This window comes from Dermacentor albipictus, chromosome 8 (genome assembly GCF_038994185.2).
Source record: "Dermacentor albipictus isolate Rhodes 1998 colony chromosome 8, USDA_Dalb.pri_finalv2, whole genome shotgun sequence".
Lineage (NCBI taxonomy): Eukaryota > Metazoa > Arthropoda > Arachnida > Ixodida > Ixodidae > Dermacentor > Dermacentor albipictus.
In genome coordinates, this window is record NC_091828.1 from 50,695,047 (window position 1) to 50,711,442 (window position 16,396).

Sequence of the window (16,396 nt, forward strand, 5' to 3'; positions counted from 1 at the left end):
GTATACTGATTGAGGCAAAATGAAAAAGTAATGCTCTGCTGAGCACACTGAAGCCCCTTAGATAGCAGAGCTTAATGCAGAGCCGTCTTGAGCTGGTGTTGTTGTAGCCCTTACATTGCTTTATGATAACCTTACACCCAGTGAGTCTTAGTTATGTATTCATCGGTGTACGAGTGTATGACCATGAATATAAATCAATGTAGATTGTAAGTTGACCTCTGGGTTTGATGTGAATAAAATTCAAACAAAATTATTTAATGCAGTCAACTATAAAACATACCTTGTTTCATCAATATGCTCATTCATTGAGCGAGCTGAATATGGCACGGGAACTGTAAGGATTCTCATCCTGGGACAGGTTTTGGTGACGACATCCCACAGCACATCATCGGCGATGACTAAGCGGTTCTATGCATGCCCAACACTGCCCTCAAGCAATGAGCAGCATGCACTGGGCTCCTCAGGTGCTTGCCAGCAATCGCCCCAGACGATCTGTACACGTCTTGAGGTGAATGCTGGTTTTGGTGCTCTCCCGTCGATAGCAGCTTCAGGTTTTTTTTGCCGCATTTACAAACTGCAGTGGCCGATGGGACCTCTTTTGTACCAACAGTTTGTGCCAGTGGATAGTTATTCCTCCTCAGCACTTTTGTTACAATATGCTATCCACTTTTGCTGATGCGAAAAGGGAAGCCTTTTCCCTATGAAAAATGAGGCACTAGTGAGCAATTCAAATGCCTTTGCAATGAATTGAATCTGCTGTCATCAGGAGAACTGGTCCACGGTGCTCACAAGAGCATTTCATGACACTGTCTTCAAGTTCACCGTCAACAGGGTAGCCATTGCACAACAAAGCCTCCAGTGAAAATCGACATTTGCTCTGTTTTACTTTCTATTCATAGAAACCAAACGGCACACTGCCATAATCATGCTTTACGCTTCCACCCATTTTATCACATTGTTTTCAAGTGCACTTATAAAGCCCTGACATGTTATTTTTGCCCTCCTTGCAGTATTTATTCGTGTTTGGACAAAGTTTGCAAATGTGGCAAATTTGCCACAATAATGACAAAAACTATGATCCTTTCTCCACTTTGACAACTACAAACAAGAATGCTTTATTTTGTTTCACAGTATACTACATGACAGACACAGGAAAATCGTGCTAGTTATTGTGCGACAACTGACCAAAGCGCAACCTCTCCTTGGTAATTCAGGTGCATGCAGTTGAAGCGTAAGATTAGCAGAATGGTTTACGACCTGTTTAATAACAGAAAGTGGAATTCGAATATGTTCTTTTTCACAGCATAATAATGATACAATCACCGACCAATTTTTTGGAAACCCTATTTTCTGGGGCTACCCGAATATTTGGACTCTCCCATATTATGGCCACGTGCTCTATATACAGTCGCCGACCGTTTATTCGGACCTCATGGGCACTGTGGAAATGTCCGAATAAACAGGTGTCCGAAAAAGCAGATAAAGAAAAAAAAATGAAATCCTTTATTTCCATGCACTGATTCGGGCTCGGCAGTAGGCTTGGAAGAAATCGTGAATGCGCCGTTGCACGCTGTTCCGTTTAGGCGCAATGAGATACAGTCGCCGACCGATTTTCCGGACTCCAAAAATTCGGACATGCCCGATTATTCGGTCAGCTTCACGGCACCGCCATTCTCCCCATACACCATAATGTATAACAACTGCCGAAAGTTCGGACACCTTGCAACCTCTCGTCTGATTTTTCGGACACTCCTTGAGCCAACTCGATCGAGAGCACCATGCACCGATTCTGACGGGCGCATGGTTCGACGTGCTGAACGCCATTTTTGTTTTGAACGGAGCCTCCTTGCTGCCCCACGAAGTGGCGCTACTGGAAATCCCCGCTCATCATCATCGTTTCTACTGGTTCGATAGAGTGGCTCTACAACAGTTCCGGTTTCAGCTTAGTAAGCCATGTCAAGACAATCCAGCAGCTGATCTGTTACTTCGCGCACGACGCTGCGAGCAGGCCGCGTTTTTCGTTTGTGCGACTGGTGTCGGCACGGTGGTGTTTGCTTTGTGCGCTGTGTCGAGGTTTCGGTGATCCAACGCGACATACGGAAACATCGCGTCAAGTGTCTAATGGCGCCGACAGTGCCCGCGCAGACTGCGCTGGGGAATGCCGGCAAGCGGGTGCCGGGAGGCCTAAGATTTGTCGCCTTCCGATGTGCTCCCTACTGACGCGGAAAATGTTCTGCCGAGACCTGCGCAGTGGTTGCATTGCGACTCCGGACACCGTCTCATTTGACAGTTTCACAGGTGCCGACACTGCTGTACTGACGTGCGCAGAACTCGACGACGGCGAGATCATTCGTCAAATTTCTGCTGCACCGCTGGACGATGACTCTTGAGTCAGAAGATGACGCACCATGTGCTACGCTGCCGTCGCATGCAAAGCGTGTACAAGCAGTGACTGTGCTTTCAGCCACCTATAGTGATCGTACGACCCTCTCCGAGATCAGGCTTATCTGATTGCGCGTAAACGGAAAAAAACGGCGTGCAACAGCGCATTCGCGATTTCTTCAAGCCTACTGCCGAGCCCGAATAAGTGCATGGAAATAAAGGATTTCATTTTTTTTTTCTTAATCTGCTTTTTCGGACATTTTCGCAGTCCCCGTGAGGTCCGAATAAACGGTCGGCGACTGTAAGCCTGAATCTCGAAGAGGGTCGTACGGTCACTATAGGCGGCTGAAAGCACAGTCACTGCTTGTACACGCTCCGCATGCGACGGCAGCGTAGCACATGGTGTGTCATCTTCCGTTTCAAGAGTCAGCGCCCGGCGGTGCAGCAGAAACCTGACGAATGATCTCGCCGTCATCGAGTTCTGCGCATGTCAGCACAGCAGTGTCAGCACCTGTGAAACTGTCAATGAGACTGTGTCCGGAATCGCATTGCAACCAGTGCGCAGGTCTCGGCAGAACATTTTCCGCAAACATTCCGCGGAAGGCGACAAATCTTAGGCCTCCCGGCACCCGCTTGCCGGCATTCCGCAGCGCAGTCTGCGCGGGCACTGTCGGCACCATTAGAGACTTGATGCGATGTTTCCGTATGCCGCGTTGGATCACCAAAACCTCGACACAGCACACAAAGCAAACACTACCGTGCCAACACCAGTCACACAAACGAAAAAACGGGGCCTGCTCGCACCGTCGTGCGTGAAGAAACAAATCAGCTGCTGGATTGTCTTGACATGGCTTACTAAGCTGAAACCGGAACTGCTGCAGAGCCACTCTATCGAACTAGGCAGAAACGATGATGATGAGCGGGGATTTCCAGTAGCGGCACTTCGTGGGGCAGCAAAGAGGCTCCATTCAAAACAAAAATGGCATTCAGCAAGTCGAACCATGCACCGGTCAGAGTCGGTGCATGGGGCTCTCGATCGAGTTGGCTCAAGGAGTGTCCGAAAAATCAGACCAGGGGTTTCAAGGTGTCCGAACTTTTGGCAGTTGTTATAAATTATGGTGTATGGGGAGAATTGCGGTGCTGAGAAGCAGACCGAATAATCGAGCATGTCCGAATTTTTGGAGTCTGAAAAATCAGCCAATGACTGCCTCTCACAAGTGCGCCTACATGCATCACACTGCTGTAATATCACTCATAGTGACGCGCGACTCTGTCTGGTCCACGGCAAATTCGTCCGAGAAAGGCGCTCGAGACAAAGAGGGACCAGTGAGCGAGTTAGTGCGAGCACTCAAGCAGGGTGGCTCCGATGCGGCACATGGAGCACTCAACTGCGCTTGGAACAAAAAGTGCCAGCGAGCAGGAGCAGCAGATTGGAGGGGCTAGTAAGCACCTGCTCCACATGCGCCTCAAAGAGTTGAGAAAACCAGAAAAACGCATGGCAAGGACTAGGGGGTACACATCCAGGCGGTCGAAGTGACAAAAGGGCTGTCCAAAGTAGGGATTGCTCCTGCTGGCCGAAAGCAGAGGGTACGTACCTCATGCTGTAGGTGTTATCCGCATCGATGGACATTAAGCACATGGCAAGGGGATCAAGCAGGAACGACGGCCGTAAGGGGGCCTGCATTTTTGACATGCTGAAACAGGGTTGGGTGGTAGTTATGTGGAAGTAGGTTTGCACAAGGCTCACCGTACGAACGACGGTCTGGGAAGGGCACGACGCTCCTCCACCCCGCAACGCACAAAGGCGCTTGGGCAGGGTTCATCGACTCTGATACGGCGCAGACAAGGCTCCAGAGTCAGATTGCCAAAAAGCATGGGTTTATTCAACCAAGATATAGCACAGTTTGACAGTCACTGCGCTTATGGGCAAAGGCTCACCCCAAGACTGATAGAGTATGTGTGGTCCCTGCAGTAGGGCAAACTGGGAAGCGGTCCACCAAGCGTGAAAACGAGAAATTGCGGGAGCAAAGGTCCTTGTAAATACCTCGTTGTGGGCCTGTGAGCATCTTCCGTGGCAATGAAGCACTCAGCGGATGAGAGCTCAGGCGGAGACGGTGCCCGGGGACCGCCACTAGGGAGGCCGATTGAGGCGCCTCTTTGTGACACTAGCTCGCATACTAATTTGACCTTGGGAGGGAGAAGCACAGTTTGCGCAGAAAATTAGCTTCGGTGCGCTAGCTGTGTCAGCAATCTTGCGGTTATGATGGCGGTTCCTGGAAATCAAGCTAAACACAGTGCAGGAGCTGGAGGAAGAGGCACAGGAAGGCACCTCAATCCCCACATCATGCAACGTATGGGGAACAGATGTCAGCGACCAGCCAAATGGTACAACTCAAGTTAGCCCATTATTCCTACACACCTGCCCACTCGCCTTACATTGTGCGAACAGTGTGGCAGATACGGAGCCTGTCGCGTAACCATCAGAAATACAAGTGAGAAAATTGCTACCACATTTGATCCTCCCGCCACCGCAGCGAGGAGATCAATCAACACTGGCGAAGCGGTGTTCGCAACCACAAACTGGTGAAGCAGTGTTCGGAACCACAAGCATGGGTACAACATGTCAACGACAGAGTCAAGGCTTTCTGTAGACCATGCACAACCACAACAAGGACACAAGCTGCTACAAACATCATCGCACAAATGACTACGTTACCATTGAAAACTATCGCTGCTAGCAGCCACCCCAGCTTTGAACAGACCCACGTGAGCACTACTACAGTCGCCGACCGTTTATTCGGACCTCACGGGGACTGCGAAAATGTCCGAATAAACAGGTGTCCGAAAGAGCAGATTAAGAAAAAAAATGAAATCCTTTATTTCCACGCACTTATTCGGGCTCGGCAGTAGGCTTGAAGAAATCGTGAATGCGCCGTTGCACGCCGTTTTTTCCGTTTACGCGCAATCAGGTAAGCCTGATCTCGGAGAGGGTCGTACGATCACTATAGGTGGCTGAAAGCACAGTCACTGCTTGTACACGCTCCGCATGCGACGGCAGCGTAGCACATGGTGCGTCATCTTCCGACTCAAGAGTCATCGTCCAGCAGTGCAGCAGAAATTTGACGAATGATCTCGCCGTCGTCGAGTTCTGCGCACATCAGTACAGCAGTGTCGGCACCTGTGAAACTGTCAAATGAGACGGTGTCCTGAGTCGCAATGCAACCACTGCGCAGGTCTCGGCAGAACATTTTCCGCGTCAGTAGGGAGCACATCGGAAGGCGACAAATCTTAGGCCTCCCGGCACCCGCTTGCCGGCATTCCCCAGCGCAGTCTGCGCGGGCACTGTCGGCGCCATTAGACACTTGACGCGATGTTTCCGTATGTCGCGTTGGATCACCGAAACCTCGACACAGCGCACAAAGCAAACACCACCGTGCTGACACCAGTCGCACAAACGAAAAACGCGGCCTGCTCGCAGCGTCGTGCGCGAAGTAACAGATCAGCTGCTGGATTGTCTTGACATGGCTTACTAAGCTGAAACCGGAACTGTTGTAGAGCCACTCTATCGAACCAGTAGAAACGATGATGATGAGCGGGGATTTCCAGTAGCGCCACTTCGTGGGGCAGCAAGGAGGCTCCGTTCAAAACAAAAATGACGTTCAGCACGTCGAACCATGCACCCGTCAGAGTCGGTGCATGGTGCTCTCGATCGAGTTGGCTCAAGGAGTGTCCGAAAAATCAGACGAGAGGTTGCAAGGTGTCCGAACTTTCGGCAGTTGTTATACATTATGGTGTATGGGGAGAATGGCGGTGCCGCGAAGCTGACCGAATAATCGGGCATGTCCGAATTTTTGGAGTCCGGAAAATCGGTCGGCGACTGTTACTCCATCAAGGACCTCGTAACCCTGACCTGGTCTTATGCGACCGCACCGATTTCTTGACCAATGGCTCACCGTCATCGACCGGCCGAGCTATTTTCCACTAACTACACCGAAGGGTCCGCTACTGCCAAAGGCGTCCAATGACTCAATGTTAGACGTCTTAAGGGGGGACGCGGGTTTTACATCCTGAAAAATGGCAAAAAAAATGATTTTTTGAAAATCACACTTTCAGTTTCTATAACTCTTTTTCTATCCGACTCCAAAATGTCATCCATATAAACCACATAGAAGTGCTATAAAAAAAATTGTTTTATCAGCCAAGGTGGCGAAAAATTTCGCGGAAAACAAGAAAGAACAGCGTTTTTCACGCCACAATATCTCGGGAACGGCGCGTCCGAGCGCTGCCATCTTGGTCTCGTTGGAAAGCGCATTTCTCCGTCTTCGAATTTCCTCCTTCAGCGATGTCCTCCTTACAGTAAGAAGCGCACAAAAAGCAAATGATTGAAGGTCACGCCGGAGTCTGCGATTGGCCGCGCCTGCTACGTGACTCCAGCACGGTTCGCCATTGGTCTGGCGCTCGCATCGTCTGCTCGGCTCTTTGCACGCGGACATGGCAGTAGCGTGGCCGATTCCTACGCTTGTGGACGTTTCAGACTCGCGGCTAAGCATTCCGAGCATTCGCTACGCGGACTTTGCGACCTACCGTATTTACTCGTATAATGATCGCACTCGCGTAATGATCGCACCCTTGAATTTTGTCGTCAAAATTAGATTTTTTTTATTTACCGTGTAATGATCGCGCCCTGAACCTCCCGCAGCGATATGTCGTGTGCTAAGTCTAGCTAATAATGATCGCGCTTACCATCTGTCGAAGGCTACGCGAACGACTCGTCTTCACGCACCAAACATTCTTAAGTAGATGCATCATTTCATTACTTTCATCACTTTCCGCACTTACATGGCAAAAAGAGGTACAACCAAACTTGCCTTTATTATGGGTAGGCTTTATAATGGTTGTGGTCCGCAAAAACAAAAAAAGGCGCCTTTCGATTCTTTTCATATTCACTCGTGAGCACGCAACAAATCGCGCGCGGCAATGATAGTAGCCACGTTTACACTGATACGTTAAAAGTGTACCCTATTCATACGCCGACGCTTGTAACACATCTAAGATATTCGCCTACCCTTAGCGGAAATGTGCCGTGTTAGGATAGTAGTGGAGACTGATGCCGCAGTTTCCGCAGCACGCCGGCCATGGGTTTCTGTCACTGGCAGCTAAGTGCGCCCATCTGTTTCAGTCCCCTCAAAGTGGACGTGGCTACGTTATTGCTGCAAACTTGCCGATATTAACGATATTATTCATCACTGTTACGGAAGAAACTGTTTCAATGCACGTAATGTACTCACGAGAAGAAAAAGAAAGATCGCGTTTGGCGCGTTCGGCTTGCTCCGCCGGCCGCCATTTTTGTTTTGGTGTCCCGCATCCCGCAGCAAACGCGGGACGAAAAAAAATTTTTTTTTTCGCGGGGAATTTAACCCGCGTAACGATCGCACCCCTGAATTTGCGTAAATTTTTCTGACAAAAAAGTGCGATCATTATGCGAGTAAATACGGTAGATTCATGTGTGGAATCCTCGGACATGCAACTAAGCCTTTGAGCAGTCGGTGTTTTGGAATTCATGACGAAGCACATAGCACACACAGTCCTCGGACATGCGGCTAAACATTTCGCGCATAGGGAGTCTCCGACTCTGCGATCATGCACATTGCGCGCGGACTTCTCGGACCCTCACCTAATAATTTTGTGCATCGGCGCCTCTGACTGCGTGACTGCACGAACAACGAGTGTCGACTCCTCGAACTGCACGGCTAGGCCTTTCGCGCGTCTACACCTCGGACTGTGCGACTAAGCACACCGAGCCTCGACTCCTTGTATCTGCGGCAAGGCATTTCGCGCGTCGGCACCTTGGACCGGCAACCAAGCATATTGCGCCTTCACTCTATGATCATATTGTCACAATAGCTCGTAACAATATCTATCATACCCCCGCACCCCCCCCACCCCCCTTCATAAAGAAAACCTCATCATGAGCTCTGTTCACTAGGCTTCTTGGGCTGGCACAACATCTGGCTGCAGAAATGATAGAGGCATCATACAAAAGTACAATTCTGGAAAGCACCTAGCAGCTGCATATCTATAACTGGCTCTCTGAGCCTAAGTTCCAAAGTCATTGTTAGGTGAAGATGACTTGGAAGGCTGCTTACACTCAGCCTTCATTCAGTAACATGGTCAATTCTACAAAATGAAAAAAATGCCTCACTGATTGTTTTGGAGACCGCTATCAATCAGGCAGCCTGCAGGTACAGCACTGGAACTATATTCATGCCCACACAGAGTTCTGCAGCTCGGTTTGAAACCCAGGCACCATGGTCTTTGTAGAGAATGGTGCCTAATAAAGTTCCTTGTGCTAGTTCATTGGCCAGTGTGCTATTATTTTGAGAGTGTGCAGTCACACATTTAGTATGGCCGTTCTAACAAAACATAGAGCTTCAAAACGATGCCATTTGTATTTCTGTAGATTCACTTCAGCGAAAGTGACATTTGTTTGAAACTTCAAATGCGTTTATTTCAGTTCGATGTTTTTGCACACCGTACTCAGCCTTACAGGTGTATTGTCTGGGTTGTTTTTGGCCAAAAATGACAAGGGAGCTAACATTTTATTCGTGTTAAAATGATCTTGGGGCTGATGCTTTTTTGATTACTCTTGTACCGTCATGAAAATTACATTCAGGTATAGTACTCACTGCTAATTAGAAAAAAATGTTCATAATAAATGCAAAATTGTTATCCTGTCTGTAAAATGCTTCCAAATGAATAAAAATAGCATCACCTCCTACAGTAGGTTTTTAGCAATGGTTTCATGCATTTAGTTTTTGGTTAAGCAAGAAGGAATCATTGAAAAGCCCCGTAACGAGTTTGAAATTAATTTGACTTTCAACCTCAATATTTTATGAACTGCTACAGCTATCAAAAATCTCATTAAAGATCTGAAATCAGCATGAAAAATTACCCCAGACAGTGGAGTTTGTTAAAGATTCACCAAAAAGTAAGAAAAAAGTTTTAGGACCCACATTTCCCCCTTACGTCACGTTTGATCGAAAGTGCTGCGGCACTGTCATGATGTACAGCAGATCGTCACGCTGGTGTTTTAGTGGACACCTTCCTGGCGCCTAAGTCGAGAACAAGAATGACATGGACAACTGGCTATTGATGAACTGGTCCAAAAAGAAAAGGAAACAAACCCCTCTGACGACTCTGCGATTGCTCGGACACTGTCACGGGATTCCTGGGCCTCCCTTCTAGCCTGGTGGGACGCCAGTAGCAACCGCAGTCGTCGCTGCAGCGAGTGTGTCATATTGTTGCAGTCTCGGAAAGCGGCAAAGAGAGAACTTCGTAAGGGCAATGTGCTTAAAGGAGCCACCAATAAAATCTGGACAATGCCAATGACTTCCTCATCCACGGCCAACTGAACAACATCAAATAGAAGGAGCACTGTCATAATCGACCGACTCCTCCATTTCCGGGCACGTAGCAGCATGTTCTGAACAGAAGAGGTGTGGCATAACCATAGGCACAGGCCAGGCAAAATGGGGTTCCATTATAGCAGTCGCACCGAGCAATTGGAGCCAACGGTCATGCAGTCGCTTCATTCCTTACACACCTGTTGGGCATTTCATCCTTTGTTTTCATAGTGCGAAATGGTCAAATTGGTCACCGTTCTCTAAATATACGGGACTTGCAAAATCGTCCTGTACGCATCACAGCTGCCGTCTGCACTGCAGAGTACCATCAATGTTGTGTTCGCTTGTCATCTCTACGGACTTAAGCATATGAGATGTCACAAAACATAATTTAATAACCCTGTTAACGACTGTTTATTTGATACCCTTGCAGTGAAGGATTGTAAATGCCGACAACACATAACTGTGCAAAATCAATGCTTGTTGCTAGTGATCAGCTGATATTCTTTATATCCTTCAGCTAACCGCTGGTATATTGACACTTTGTTCTACTCAACAGTGGTATGTAGAGGTAAATGCGATCACAGTAAGAAGGTTATTGATATTTACTACTGGCTCAAACTGCTCTGTTCATAATGCTCATAATTCAATCACTTTGGCCTTTCACTTTATGTCCTTGAAGCTGTGATTTGCAAATAGTTGAGAAAACCAAAGTAGACTTAATCACTAGTGAGCACCACTGTTTCGACCACATCTGCAATCTTCGAGAGAAGTATTTGAAGAAACACGCCCATACGTGTGGCAAAATGAATAAATGATTGCTACCGCTGTCTTACCAAACAAACTGATTTGAGATAAGCAGTGACTAATTCTTAGCATCTAATTATTAATATTGTATCGCCGTTCCAATTACTTATCATTTGACCTGGTTGACATTATGCTCTATAGTAGTAATAGGATACTGAACTGAGCTTATCACTAGTGGTCACTAAACATTCTTCATTATCAGGTAGCAGTGGTAGCAGAAATGCTTATTCAATGCCATTTTGATAGATATCGATGACTATGTATAAGATTGATGGCTACCGCTGTCATACCAAACAAAGTGGTGCGTGATTACTAGTGACAAAGGGACATCTCCTAGGGAATAAACTTGAATAATCATTTGACTCATTTTTAATTTGATACTCATGACTTTATGCTGTGTAAAAGTACAAAAACAGAATGGAGCTTATCACTAGTGATGACTAATCACTCTGCATTATCAGTTACCAATGGTAGCAGAAAAAAGTCCTGATATAATGACGTTTTGATAGATAGCAATGATGACTTGCACAAAGGATGTCTGCCACTGTCAAAGAAATCCGTGATCGCTAGTGACTACATTTCTGCGTCTCCTAGTTATCACAACTGAATTGATGTTTAAAAGAGTTTTTTGTTTGACATCCATGACGCTGCGACGCATACAAGTAGGACACCGAACGGAGCTTATAAATAGCGATCATTAATGACTGTGTGATATAAATAAGGAAAGTTAAATGATTTAAGCTTATTTACTGACACGTTCACTTATGCCATTGAAGATGTGCACGAATGGTGGCTGCAATGGTCACATTGCACAAAGTGATTCATCATCACTAGAGACTCAAGCTTAACATCTTCTAGTCATTGTATTATAGGTATTGAATTGCCGTCTTGATGGCGTTTCATTTGATATCCATGACGCTATTCTGCATGAAAGTATAGAACATTGTGGTCAGCGCATCACTAGTAATTGCTAATGACTCAGCGTTATCTTTTAGCATTGGTAACAAAAATGTGTTTGTTTTATTACAGCTGGATTGATACCAATGATGGTATTCACTAGTGACTTAGGCATACAGCTTCATAGTAGGTATAGTTGAGTCGCTTATTTTATGACATTTCATTTGATATACATGATATTATAGTGTGCAGTATAGCGAGATGACCGAAGTGCACATTGTATTTCACTTGTGCTCACTAGGGACTCAAGCTTATCAGTTTGGTGTATAATGCAATTAATTGTTATTTCATGAGAAATTTAGTGTTAATGATTTTAATGAAGCATATGCATAGCTTTGCAGTGAAGCATAATAAAGTTGAAAGTGGCCACTTTGATGGAACATTGTGTGTGTCCTTTAGTTATACACATGTGCACACTCTTTCCCCGGTCAAGGTACAAGCACCGAGATGTCTAATAACTGTACTGGCAGCCATTCAGAGTTGCTTTTATCACCGCTGTGGCAATTTGCGGCCTTCCTGGCTGTTACATTTTCCCGGGTGGTATGGCATTTACTTGCATAATGATCGCACTTGCGTAATGATCGTACCCCTGAATTTTGTCGTCAAAATTAGATTTTTTCTTTCCCTTTTAATGATCGCACCCCGCACTTGCTGCAGCGATATGTCGTGTACCAAGTCAAACTAAGGATGATCGCGCTTACCATCTGTCGAATGCTACGCGAACGACTCTTCCAAGACATACCAAGCGGTCTGCAAGCACCGAACATTCTTAAGCAGATGCCCCATTTCATTCCTTTCAAAACTTTCCGCACTCCCATAAAAAAAAAGCTACAACCTAACTTGTGTTGGCTTTATTATATTTAGGCTTTTAAAGTGTTGTGGTCAACAACCACAAAAAAGAACGCCTTTCGGTTCATCTCGTCTGCACTCGTGGGCACGCAACAAATCGCAAGCAGCAACGATAGTGGCCACGTTTACACTGATACATTAGAAGTGTACCCTATTCATATGCGGACGCTTGTAACACAGCTAAGATATTCCCCCACCCTTAGCGGAAAAGTGCCGTATTAGGATAGTAGTGAAGACTAATGCCGCAATTTCCACTTCATACCCGCCATGTGTTTCTATGTCACTGGCAGCTAAGCATGCCCACCTCTGTCTCTGTCCCTGCAAGTGGACATGGCTACGTTATTGCCACAGACCTTCCAATATTAACAATACTATTCATTACTGATATGGAAGAAACTGTTTCAATGCGCATAATATACTCAGGAAAAATAATAAATTTCGTTCGGTGCATTCGGCTTGCTCTGCCGGCCTCCATATTTGTTTTGGTGTCCCGCACTATTACAACGGCAGCCGCCTGTTTGTTGACCTATTGTCAGCCCACAGCAAATACAGGATGAAAAATTGTTTTTCTTTTCTCAGGTAATTTAACTTGTGTAATGATGGCACCCCCTGAATTTGCGTCAATTTTTTTACAATAAAGTGTGATCATGATGCGAATAGGTACGGTACTTTCTTTTTTTTTTCTGTCTCTTGAAAAACATATCTGTGGGTTTTAGTGTATTACAGCAAAGTAAAAAAACTAGTCATTTTGTTATATCTGATAAAGGTAAAGAACTGGAACTAGGATTCTGAATGCATCTGCAGTAAGCTTTGCCGACCTAAAATTAGCTCCATCATAATATATTAAATCTTGCAATCCGCCATGTGAAGATCATTCCTAATATATGCCAACATCCTATTAATGAAAGTTGCGAGTCCTCTGCCATGCTCGTTATCCTTAACTTCTGCTTTGGAACCTGTTAAGGTCACGCTAGACATCAGTGTTTCCTGTAACATAACCTGAGGTTTCACACCACGCGTTCTAACAAGCTGCTGCAGAGATGCCTTCTTATTACTGGACCGCCTACAATTCCACTGCCAAATACTAAATGGACTAATAGAGCAGTCTTGATCATGTAAATTTGTGGAACTTGTTCTGAGCTTAGTGGAATGAATGAGTGGAATGAAATCACTTAGTGGAATGCCTAAGTTCTGATATTAAGGGTTTCTGGAGTGATGCTGAAATTGTCCTGTTAGGTGACAAGAATGCCCACACACAGGATCTAGATGGCTATGCCGACAACAACGAGAAGTCAATACTAGATGTTTGTGAGCAACAAGCAGACCACGGGGGAATTATGAAACCGGCAATTGACATTACTGCCTGATGACAGAAGGAATCCTTCTTAAGATGAGAGAAATGGTCATTGACGAGGAAGGGTATAGTAGCATAGGAAGTGACCATAAACACATCATTCTGAAACTGAGATATGCAGTTGCGAAAGAGAACAAGCAGAACAAAATGTCCAGTCCAAATTCGAACGCTGAACAAATAACTCTAGCTACGAGAGTCTAGGAAGAACTTGACAAATTGCCAAGCAATGAGTGGGAATATAGTGAGCTTCCAAATGTGATAACAAAAGAAATGCGGAAAGAGAAGCAGCTATTCATTGGAAAGGAAAAAGAGTAACAGAAAAGCTGGTCAAACAGGGAGATACGAGAAGTGATTGCCGAACAACAGGAAGCATCCCGAGAGCACAGGCAGGCAAAGAAGGCGCAGTCGCCCCAGGATGAAGTAGCCAGTAAATGGGAAATATACCAGGAGAAAAAGTCTGTGGTTCAAATAGTGCTGCAAGCAATGATAAAAGGTGAAAGTGAACATTGTTTGTCAGAAATATGGGAGAAAAAGAAGGCCGCAACTAGAATATTTTGGAACCACATAAATCTTGGGGCAGTAAGTCTGAAACAATACAACATATCTTAGATGACAATGGAAACAAACTGGAAGGGAACACACCATTAAATTGCATTGGAAAAATAACAGCCGAATCTTTCCAAGGCAATGATGAGGTTTTACTTGAGGAAAGAAAGAGCATGAAAGAGAATCAGATGGAAATGGAGTTGGTGGTGACAAATTTCAACTGGAAGAAAGCCCAAGAAAAAATTCCGAAGCCAACAGCCACAGGGCTAGACGAAGTTACCGTTAGGCTGATTAATCAACTAGGTCCAAAAAGTAAAAAAACCTCGTGGAAAGCAGTAGAAAAAAGTCTAAAAGATAGACGAATACCAGACAGTTGGCAACAAAGTAAAATAAATATAATTTATAGAGGTAAGGGGGAGAAAGATAGAATTCACTCGTATAGACCGTTGACCATGACATCGGTAATATACAGGTTAGCAATGCAGGCAAATAAATTAAAGCTGGAAGAATGGGCAGAGAATAATGGCATTTTAGTGGAACTTCACGATGGCTTCATAATAGATAGGCCTCTGGATTATAATTTTTTCTCCATGCTCAGTCTATTGAAGTGTTCAGAGTAGAAAAGAAACGGTTGTATGTGGCGTTTTTAGAAATTGCAGGAGCGACAACGTAGGCCACAACATTTTGTGACATATTCACGAAGGGAAAGGCTTAGGTGACAATTGTCTAGAGCTTTTGAGAGAGATTTACCTAGAAAATACCGTTTGCATCGAATGAGAAGGAATGAGGAGCAAGGAGAAAGTTGATATCAACAAGTGACTGAGGCAGGGGTGCCTGTTATCCCCACTGCTGTTTATGATGTACATGGTGAGGAAGGAAAGGGAGCTAGAAAGAAGTCATATCGGGTTTAATCTCTCATACAAACAGGCCGGTACAGTAGTAGAGCAGCAGCTTCTAGGTTTGTTTTATGCGGACGACATTGTGTTCCTAGCTAACACACAGAGTGACATGCAATGTCTGGCTAATTCTGTGGAAAGGAAGGCGATAAGTTATCTCTGAAATGTAGCGTTAAAAAATGGGGTGTTACAGTATTCATTAAAAACAGCAAACAGACAGTGACAATACCGCGCCAGGAAATATCTTGCGTAAATGAATACAAATATCTTGGTATACGAATAAATGAAGGCAATAAATATATGGAAACAGGAAAAAAGAATAATGTAAAGGGGAAGAGAAATCCGGCCATAATGAAACACAGAGCGCTATGGGGATACAATAGATACGAGGTGCTGCAGGGTATGTGCAAAGGTGTAAGGGTTCCAGGACTTACTTTTGGAAATGCGATTGTTTGCTTGAAATCAGGGCTACAATCAGGACTTGATGGCAACCAAAGGTCAGTGGGACTCCCACATTGGGCGCTCACGGGAGGACTACAAATGAAGCTGTCCAGGGTGATAAGGGCCGGACAAGTTTTGAAGTGCGGGATGCTCATAGAAAAATTAATCATGAAGAATGACTGAGGAATGTGGAAGAAAGTAAATGGGCTGGGAGAGTGTTGAGGTATCTGTAAAGGAAAAACATTGATTCAAAGTGGAGGAAAAGAACTGGGAAGGTTACCAGCAAGTATGCGGCCTGTGTGGTGAGCACCACAGCTACAAAAAACGTCAATCGAAAAGTCAGATGCTGAAATAATCTCGTGGGTGGCAGCAATGGCAAAGTAAACATGTCTGCAATAGAGATTAGGAAAAGGCGGTTTGAAGCTTGGCGAAAGAAAAGTAGGTAAACTAGAAACAACGGTGGTGGACAAGAACAATATTCTCTGTAGGGTTTCAGAAACTTTGTTTATTTGAATTCACCGTGAGTTTTTTTCTTTTCTTTTCTTTAACATAGGTATGGCATTGGGCATTAAAATGACAAGAGCTTGGTGGCACTACCCATCGCCTCATTCCAAAGAGGACGCTTGTAACATCCTCACACACACACACACACGGTGTATATATATATATATATATATATATATATATATATATATATATATATATATATATATATATATATGTGGACACCCTCCCTGCAGCCGAAGGGTAAGTTGGGCACA

At 45.3% G+C, this 16,396-nt stretch overlaps 2 protein-coding genes across 9 annotated transcripts in view; one reads left to right on the forward strand and one right to left on the reverse strand.

Moving 5' to 3' along the window:
* The window catches only part of LOC139048779 (uncharacterized), a 193,125-nt gene that overhangs the window by 149,494 nt on the left and 27,235 nt on the right, over positions 1-16,396 (reverse strand). The window lies entirely within an intron of this gene.
* Positions 1-16,396, forward strand: part of LOC135896021 (gastrula zinc finger protein XlCGF57.1-like) — a 43,943-nt gene that overhangs the window by 3,207 nt on the left and 24,340 nt on the right. The window lies entirely within an intron of this gene.